Source organism: Mus caroli, chromosome 2 (genome assembly GCF_900094665.2).
Source record: "Mus caroli chromosome 2, CAROLI_EIJ_v1.1, whole genome shotgun sequence".
Classification (NCBI taxonomy): Eukaryota; Metazoa; Chordata; class Mammalia; order Rodentia; family Muridae; genus Mus; species Mus caroli.
Window position 1 is genome coordinate 7180651 of NC_034571.1, and position 9645 is coordinate 7190295.

The window sequence follows — 9645 nt, forward strand, 5'->3', positions numbered from 1 at the left end:
GAATGGCAGTGAATCATTTTCCAGTGTCTTGTCATGGACTACACAAAAAAGGCCTTACTATGTATGTATACGAGTGAACATAAATACTTATTATCTGCTGAGAAGTGAGACTAAAATCCATAATCACTTTACTACCCTTTATTATTTCATTTTTCTGCTTAATGTAGGAAGACATGGATCCTGTTCTCAAGTCCTTTACAATTTACTTTATTGAACTGCAAAAATGGTTGCACTGGAACTCTCTGTTTATTGATAATACAACATGAAATGAATATATTCCACTTGCTTCTACTAGCACTTAGTACTAATGTCCTCCCCCCCAAATATTTTCTTAAATTCAATAACTTTTCATTCACCAAGTTAAGATATATTTTTCTATTATTTATTATATATTCTCAAAAGTCAATCATATTAATCTAAAAAAAATTAATCCTCTGGTCAATTCCAAATGTATTTTCCTCAATAAGCCTCCTGCCCTAAACACTCTTGAGCCCCCAGCTTCCAGAAACTAGACTGCAGAAACCTAGACTGGAGAGACAGACAGAAATGTGATCCGCGATACATATAGACCTCTGCTGTGAGGGGCCGGAGAAGAGAAGGAAGACAGATGTATCCTTAGATGTCATCCAAACTGAGACAGGAGTTCCCTTCCTAGTCATCTTTCAGTGTCATTAGGCTCAATAGAGATGTGAGGAAGCATCATTCAGTCAAACTCAGGGTCCTCAAAGTGTATTAATTCCCTTAGGAGCTACCTATGCACACTAAGTAGCCTCCCATTGGGCACCACAAATTCATTCATACTGTACAGCAGAGGTCTCCTGTCAGCCTGGAGCTCCCAGATACAGCTTTCCCTAACACCTGGACCCTGACAGCACAGGTGACATAGTCTTTTTCCCTCTGGAATGTTCTATAGCTTTCTATGGCAGTTGTAAGAAAATTCTCTAGACCAGGTGGCTTAAAGTGTCACAGATGTATTACTTATGGCTCTGGAGGTCAAAGCTCCAAAATAGGCCTTGAAAAGCTGAAATCAAAGTGTCCATGGGGCAGATTCCTTCCACAGGCTCTAGAGGAGATGCAGCTCTTTGTCTCTTCTGTTTCTCAGAGGCACCATAACCACCACTGCCAGTTGGAATGAAGACTTGGTTTTTGTTTTGTTGGTTTTTAAGTTTTTATTAAATTTATTTACTTTGCATTGCAATATCAGTCTTCCCGCTCCTCCTAGTAGCCCCTCAGGCAGATCCTCCCTGCTTTCCTCCCTCACTTCTCCTTTGAAAAGGGGGAGGCCATTCTAGGTATCACCCCCTATTTCCCCACCACCACATCAAGTCACTGCAGGACTAGGTGCATCCTCTCCTACTGAGGCCAGACAAGGTGGCCCACTGCAGGGAACTGGATCCACAGACAAGCAACAGATCCAGGGACAGTCCCTGTTCTGGTTGTTGGAGAACCTGCATGAAAACCAAGTTATTCATTTGCAACATATATGCAGGGGGCCTAGGTGCAGCCTGTGTTTGTTTGGTGGTTCTGTTTCTGGGGGCCCCCATGGTTCCAAGTTAGTTGATTCTGTTCGTGTTCCTGTGGAGTCCCTGTCCTCTTCCTGTCCCTCAATTCTTCTCCCAACTCTTCTGTAAGACTTCTAGAGCTCCATCTGATGTTTAGCTGTGGGTCTTTGCATCTATTTCCATTGGCTGCTTGGTGGAGGTTCTCAGAGGACATTTACACTGTTTGCAAGCACAACAGAGTAACATTAATAGAGTCAGAGACTGTTTTTTGCCCATGGGATGGGTCTCAACTTGGGGTAGGTCACTGGTTGACCATTCCCTCAATCTCTGCTCTGTCTTTGTTGGTTGTGTTCCTACACTGTCCTTTAGGCATCTGGGTTTCCCTGGTGTTGACTGGATGATCCTGATGACAGAAGGATTTTTCAGGAAGGCAGGGGGAACTATGGGCCAGACAATGGAGGTCAGGGGATCAGATTCTGCTGTCATTGCCTTCAGGAAGACCCCACTGACAGGGATTGGTGGGGCAATGTTCCACTCTGGTAGTACTTGGGGGCCCTTTAGGCTTCCATAGCAGGCCACCCTTGGGTTTCAATAAGGTTCTTTGGTATTAAAGGGCAAGCCCAGAGCCAAACAATGGATATCAGGGGACCACACACCCTGATCACCTCAGCTGGCTGTGCCCCAGACAGACCCAACTGGGAAGGGATTGGTGGTGAAGAACTCCGAAAATAGTTTTTCTCAGAGCCCAGCAGGCATCCATGGGGAAGCAGGATGCTCTTTGGTTTCTGCAAGGCTCATTGCAAGTTCATTGCCAGACAATAGAGATCAAGGGACTGTGCTCAACTTACCTCTGCCATCTTTGCCCCAAGAGGATCCAACTGGGAAAGGATTGGTAAAACAGGGTTTCAAGCTGGGGGCCCCAAAGGCTTCCCCAGGGAAGCAGGGTGTTTTTAGGGTCCTGGAAGTCTCCTTGGGACCAAACATGGAATGAATATATTCTAAAGAGGTACTTGTGCCTTTCCCTTGACTCTCAAACTATGGAGACAATGGGCTTAAAGGAATTTCACTTTTCTTGGGAATTTTATAATGGGAGAGGGGAAATGATGAGTCCTGGTCCCAGTCAGTGGGGTAACTTGTCTCCAGGGAAGTGACTTCATACAGTTCATATACAGTCAGATCATCTTGCAGAAGACACCAGAACTGAGATGATGAATGGTGTGTGGAACTACATCTTGACCTGAACTGCTTTGCTATACACATATCTTGTCTTGTCATGAAAACTAAACCTCATATCAGAATCCTGAATATGAACTTTGGAGTAACTGGGTCTCAGTGACTCTCTTCCCCAAGTGGCCACATAGAATCAATCTCCTCTTATCCTGCTTTTCTTTATTAGTTGTTTCTTTCATTGGCATACTGAGGATGGCCAGCAGAACCTATAATTGCTCAGGATAACTCTAATAATTCTAGGAACAGCATCCCTTGGCTTGAAGGTCATATTCCTCCAAGGATGTAGTCCTGTTAATCTGCTCATTCATCTCCCAATTGTCTATCTTCTACTCCAGAACCATTCTAATATCCACATAGGATTGACCAGAAGGCCTGCAACCATGACAGCCAACACAATAATGAAATGTTCTAACCCTTTAAAAAAATCCCCTTAAAATATACTCTATAGCTATGAGACTGAAGTGTTAACTACTGCACTAACATGCTATCTCTAAAATAATAAGAGGTTCTTGTACAGAGTTTTCATTTTCAATTTGGGAAGGAAGTGAGCTTTTCAGACATGGGTAACGTTTCCTTCCTATAAAATAGAATTTCTGTCCTGCTTCCTAACATTCTCTTATATCAACCTAAAGTCCAGAAAAACTTAAAAAGCTTTTTTTAAAGACAGTGCGCCAAAAGGATACATGACCTTGATGTCATTGTAGTCATCCTTTATATTATTCATATTTAGTTCAACTCTTTGTTACTTTAAAGCAATGAACCTTTAAAACTATTAGAGACAGGTTCATCAGTTAATACTATTTTATCTCTCAGACCTATGTAAATAAGAATACTAAATGAACCTAGGGCAATTTTCACCTCTTATTTGACAAGTTAATTTGTTTAATATGAACTCCATTCTTGTGGAGTCCTCTATATCTCAGGGGAGATATAATGTACTTGAGTTTCCATGGGCACATTAGAACACTATCCCTTTGAGACTCGGATGCTGTTTTTATATGTGGATGGCTCTAACTGAAGCACAGGGATTACTTAAGCTAACAAGTGTGGATTCAGCCTAATAGGAATGCAAACAGAACCTGAATTCACCGTTCTGTTAATGGTTCTTTCCTGGTACATTCATCAGCTTCCATTACATCCCCTGCCTTAATAAACACACTGTAGTATTTTATGACCTCTTTTCCGAGTGTTAATAGAATCAGGAGTCGTTATGGCCTTCATTACACAGAGTTATAATGAAATGAAGGATTTGCTGGAGTCCACATTTTTCTACCATCATGTAGATAAATCTTCCAGCTAGACAAGCACCTATCCATCCTCCCTTGCTCACCCAAACCCTTTTCTTGGTACTCTCAGTATCCCTTTATACTCTGAATTCCATGTTCACTCACGTGTATGTATGCATGTGAGTAGGTTTGCCTACTTGTGTGCACTTGTATATGTTTTGAACTGGCAAACTAGCATCCTTTGAAAGGTAAGTGCCTTTGATATCATCAAAAGACAAAGAAAAAAGAGGCAAGGCCATTGCCTTGTATAGTTTTGTAGCCAAGATAACAATTAAAGTCCTTTAGTTTGATTTGGGTGGTACTTTATGTAATCATACATAAATATTTATTTTGTCACACAGCACAATTTAATCTAATCGCTGATTTAGAGTTGTGTGTGTTTCTGATATTGCTAAAGACATGTGAACACAAAGGCATTGGCCTGCTAGATCTATTAAAAAAGAAGTCCACAGACTGAAGTTACACATATTTATTTTTATCTTTACTCTCAATGATGGAAAACCAAGAACAAGGGACCAGTAAGATTGTGTCTTCTTTTCGGGTTGTAGAAGCAGTCTCCATTCGTCATCTCTATGTGGTCTTCCCTCCATGTGTCTAGGTCCTAAATTCTTACAATGAGAGTCAGATTGATTTCAGATTGAATGCAAGCCCATCTCAGTGACCTCATTTTATGTCTTTGAAGACTCAGTCTCCAAATGCAATCACATTCAGAAGCTGTAGTGGGTTGAATGAGGACATCCCCTATAAGCTTGGATACTTGAACTCTTGGTCCTGGTTGCTTGTTTGGGGGATTTTTAGGGGGTAAGGTCTTGGTGAAGGAAGTATGTTACTAGAAACAGGCTTTGAGGGTTTTAAGACTCATCCCACTTCCAATTCACTCTCTCTGCTTCATGCTTCTGGTTCATTTTATGTTCCTGTTGCCATGACTGCCACTTATTGCTATGTCTCCCACCATGATGACATCTTGTCTCTCTGGACAAAAGAAATTGTTTCTTCCCTAAGTTGTTTTTGGCCATGATGTTTTTAAAATCATATTTAGTTATAACTAATGTAGAGGTGTTGGGCATTGGAAATCTAACTTACGAATTCTGAGGTAGACATGACAATGGAAATAGTACTGGTCCATCAAGTTGCTCATAGGTTTGAGATACTTTTGGAAGGAAAGGTGAATTACATGAGCTCCATAGCACGATCAGGTGGTTAGACAGATCACCCTGCCTTTGAAGTGAATGCTTATGGCTGTCAGGTTCTCATAAAGGTAATTTTCAGAGAGATCCATTCGATATAGAATTATGCACATCCTTGTTAGACAGTGCTAGGAATGTGTACTGGCTAGTTTTGTGTCAACTTGACACAGCAGGAGTAATCACAGAGAAAGGAGCTTCATTTGAGGAAATGCCTCCATGAGATCCAGCTGTAAGGCATTTTCTCAATTAGTGATCAAGGGGGAAAGGCCCCTTGTGGGTGGTGCCATCTCTGGACTGGTAGTTTTGGTTCTATAAGAGAGCAGGCTGAGCAAGCCAGGGGAAGCAAGCCAGTAAAGAACATCCCTCCACGGCTTCTGTATCAGCCCTTGCTTTCTGACCTGCTTGAGTTCTAGTCCTGACTTTCTTTGATGATGAACAGCAGTATGGAAGTGTAAGCTGAATAAATCCTTTCCTCTCCAACTTGTTTCTTGGCCATGATGTTTTGTGCGGGAATAGAAACCCTGACTAAGACAGAATGTAAATATACACAGTTTTAGAAGATAAAATATTTGAGATTATGGACTGGTGAGATGGCTCAGCAGGAAAGAGTGGTTGCTGCTTTTACAGATGACCAAGGTTGAGGTTGAAGCACCTACACAGTGACTCACAATCATCTGAAACTCCAGGGCATCAGTCATACATGTGGCACATGGACACACACATGAAAAATGTAGTAGGAGGCCAGCCCACGGCCTACATGAACCAGGTATTTCTGGAAGGCAGGCTGGGGCTGAAAGAGAGACTAGACAGTGAGAAAAGAATGAAGCCAAGACAAATTTTTCTCTGATCAAGGCCCGAGAGTTTACTAAGAGACTATTGTGTTTATAAGGGGGAAGGCCTATCTCTCCCTCCCCCCCCTCCCCCAGTCCATTCTTGGTGCCTGGAGCCAGGCTGTAGGTGATGTGCAGGATAGGATGTGTCTCTGGAATGTCTCAAGGGTCTCTCAGCAGGTAGCAGAGTCTCAGAGAAGAGCAGTGGTAGTTGACATAACAATATAGCCATCTAAGTCCGTTGACATAACAATATAGCCATCTAAGTCTGAAGGCTACACCCCAGGTGATCTCATATTCAGTGGCAGCAAAGTCTGAATCAGCCTGCTTCAAGGCTGGGGGGGGCTACACAAAAATATACACATGAAAATAAAAATAAATAAATCTTTAAAAAGAGAGCTTTTTTGGTCCATGGCTTTGTTTTTAATAAATTTTTGCTAATTATAATCTGGCAATATTACATAGAAAATTCCAGAAACAAGCAATTTTTAAGTAAATTGCAAGTTCAAGTATAGTGATGAGATCTGTCCCAGTCTTTCCACACTGCCTGGGCTTGAACGTTCTTTTGTCTAGAATATTCATGACTCTGTATGTGAATCAGATTCACCACTTACTAGATAAAGGATGAAAAACCCATATACTAAAGTCACTACAGTACAATCAAGTGTGAGTGTGTATGTATGTATGTATGTATGTATGTATGTATGTGCATGCGTGCACATGTGTGTTAATTGTAAGACAGTAAAAGAGATTTTTGTTACTTTTATTGCTATACCTGAGACTTCAAAAGTTATAACCATACCACCTTGTAAAGAGCTCAGATAAAAAAAAAGTATTAAATATAGGGAATAGATTATTTGTGGTTTCAGGCATCTTTGTTAGGAGGTTTGGGGCTGAAAGATGTGTCTGAATATAACTGCACTAGCTGGTTTGGTGTGTCAACTTGACACGGGCTGGAGTTATCACAGAGAAAGAAGCCTCCCTTGAGGAAATGCCTCCATGAGATCCAGCTGTAAGGCATTTTCTCAATTAGTGATCAAGGGGGGAGGGCCCCTTGTGGGTGGTACCATCTCTGGGCTGGTAGTCTACAAGAAAGCAAGCTGAGCAAGCCAGGGGAAGCAAACCAATAACTAACATCCTTCCATGGCCTCTGCATCAGCTCCTGCTTCCTGACCTGCTTGAGTTCCAGTCCTGACTTTCTTTGGTGATGAGCAGCATTGTGGAAGTGTAAGCTGAACAAACCCTTTCCTCCCCAACTTGCTTCTTGGTCATGATGTTTTATGCAGGAATAGAAACCCTGACTAAGACAATAACCTTCGTGGGGACAATTTGCTACTTCCTTAAATGTAGCCTGTTAGGAGCAGCAGCTCTGACTGGTAGCTATCCAATAAACAATGCAGAGGAAATGAACACAGAGAGTGCTGAGTTTGAGTGCAGCTCTTAAGTGATAGTGTTTATTAATCACAGGGGTAGAGGTTCATTCTGGTGGTTTAACAGACAGTATCCGCAAATGCTAGCAGTGTATTTTCTGGGATTAGAAGCTCCTGCACAGAAGCATCCCTTATGCCAGTTAGCACACCGTGTGCAAGGCCGATCAACTGATTAGAACTTCAGTGATTATGCAAGGGACTTTCAGTGATCTGAAAATTATGAGCCAAGTTATCTAGAACCATCCTTAGACCCCTGTCCTCTTCTGTCTGTACACTAAGATCTTTGTGAGCATTAGGTTAATCTTCTAGAATGTACAGAGACCCCTAGTTCTTACCAACCAAAGAACTAAGAATGCTTTCAGACTGTACCTGATGTCTGTAGCTCAGAGTTCCCCAACCCGTCTATTTGATGTTTCTACCAATGTATTTAAAAGTCATTTTGACTTATGATTTTTCTGTTCTGTTACTATAAAACTTCAATAAAACTGTTAGCATGTTGGAGCATGGGATGTAGGATAACCTAAATCTGTGTTGCTGGAGCACGGTGTTCATTTTTACCTCTAGGACATACTCCCTCTTATGCCTCTTGAGATGAGAGCTGTGGACTTTTCATTGACAGCTCTATGAAGGAAACAGATGTGAATAAGAAATATAAAGTTGTTGCAGAACAAACCAGTAAAACAAAGGATGAAGAATGAACATCTCTAGCCTACCAGAAACCACCTCAAATTCACTTATTTAACCATTACATTTCTCTGCCATTATGCAGTTCCAATTATTGGTAGGTTTATTTTTTTCCACCTCTTAACCATCACTGAAAAGTTAATGGACAATAAGAAATTAGTGTTGGTGGACTGATCTTAGAAGTTGCATTAGCATCTTCTGGTTTACACTTTGGAACTCAGTTCCCAGTGTCTGCCTGGTGGATTGATGTGGATATTGACAGCCCCACCATCTCAGGTCCTAACCCTGGGCCTCATACACAGAAGATGCTCAACCCAAGTTGGTTGCACTGACTTGGGGAACTGTGTTTTAGTTCCGCTATCAGCTGTGGAAGACTTAGCGTGCCCTTAATTAACGGTAGGAGAAGATTCCAGGAAAGAACTTGAGAGTCACAGGGAGGCATGCCATCCTTTGTCCTCTCAATGGCTTCTTGCCTCAAAATGTTTTTATGTGGCTTAAATGGGCTGATTAAGGGCAGAGGTGGAAAATGAGCCCAGGTTTCTCCAAGTAATTACTTTCACCCCTATGAACTTAACTCATAAAATAGAGGTCAAATTGTAAATGGCTAACCACATAGAATCCCCTGTTCCTAGTCCTAGCTATTGTGGTGTTGAACAGAGTGAGGCACTTGTAGCTTTGGGGGGGCTGGGGGGGTTGTCTTGAACTAAATCTAACCATCGATGACAAAGGGAAGACAGGGAGGTCAGGGTTCAAACCTAGTCATTGGATTTTTACTTGTTGGGAACCTCTGCACTATTTTAATTTTAAGCATGCAGAGTCTCTGCAGCTCAGGTCTAGAAGCTAAGGGTTTCTACTGAAGAAGGGGAGAAAAAGGAAAACGTTGAAAGCTCTCACAATGCAGCATTTGATGGGCTGAGTTATCTCCTTCCCTCCTCCCCCCTCCCCTCAGGCAGTCATGTGGTGACCATTTTTTTTTTTTCCTCGCAAAAGATTTTTCTGTCTTTTAAAGGGAAAGACAGACACTTTTTTTTTTTTTTTACAAAAGGGAGGAGGAGAAAAAAAAGGCACTTGTTGTCTTTACCACAAAATAACAACACCGTACATCACAGTAGCTGAAGGCTCCACATCTTATAAACACAACACACTGCATTACTCCGTGTGAGTTATTGTTTTGCTGCAGCAAGCAGCAGGCTCCGAATATATTAATGATTCATGCTTGCCTTGGCAGAACATCATGTATACTAATCACAGGAAGCCAAGCGTACAAGGGCACTTTAAATGCATTTGTCCAGTTAATAGTTTGACTTAATCTGATATTTCATTGGGTCACCGACCTTTTCATTGTAGGTAATGTACACCGCAAAATGTATGGTTGACACCCTGATGAATCAAGGCAGAGTGGCTTCCTGGTTACCAAGCAACATGTGCTGCTTGCTCCTTACTGCTGCATAATTCTGTCCATTCCACACCTGTGTGTTCTTTCTACTGATGAACTC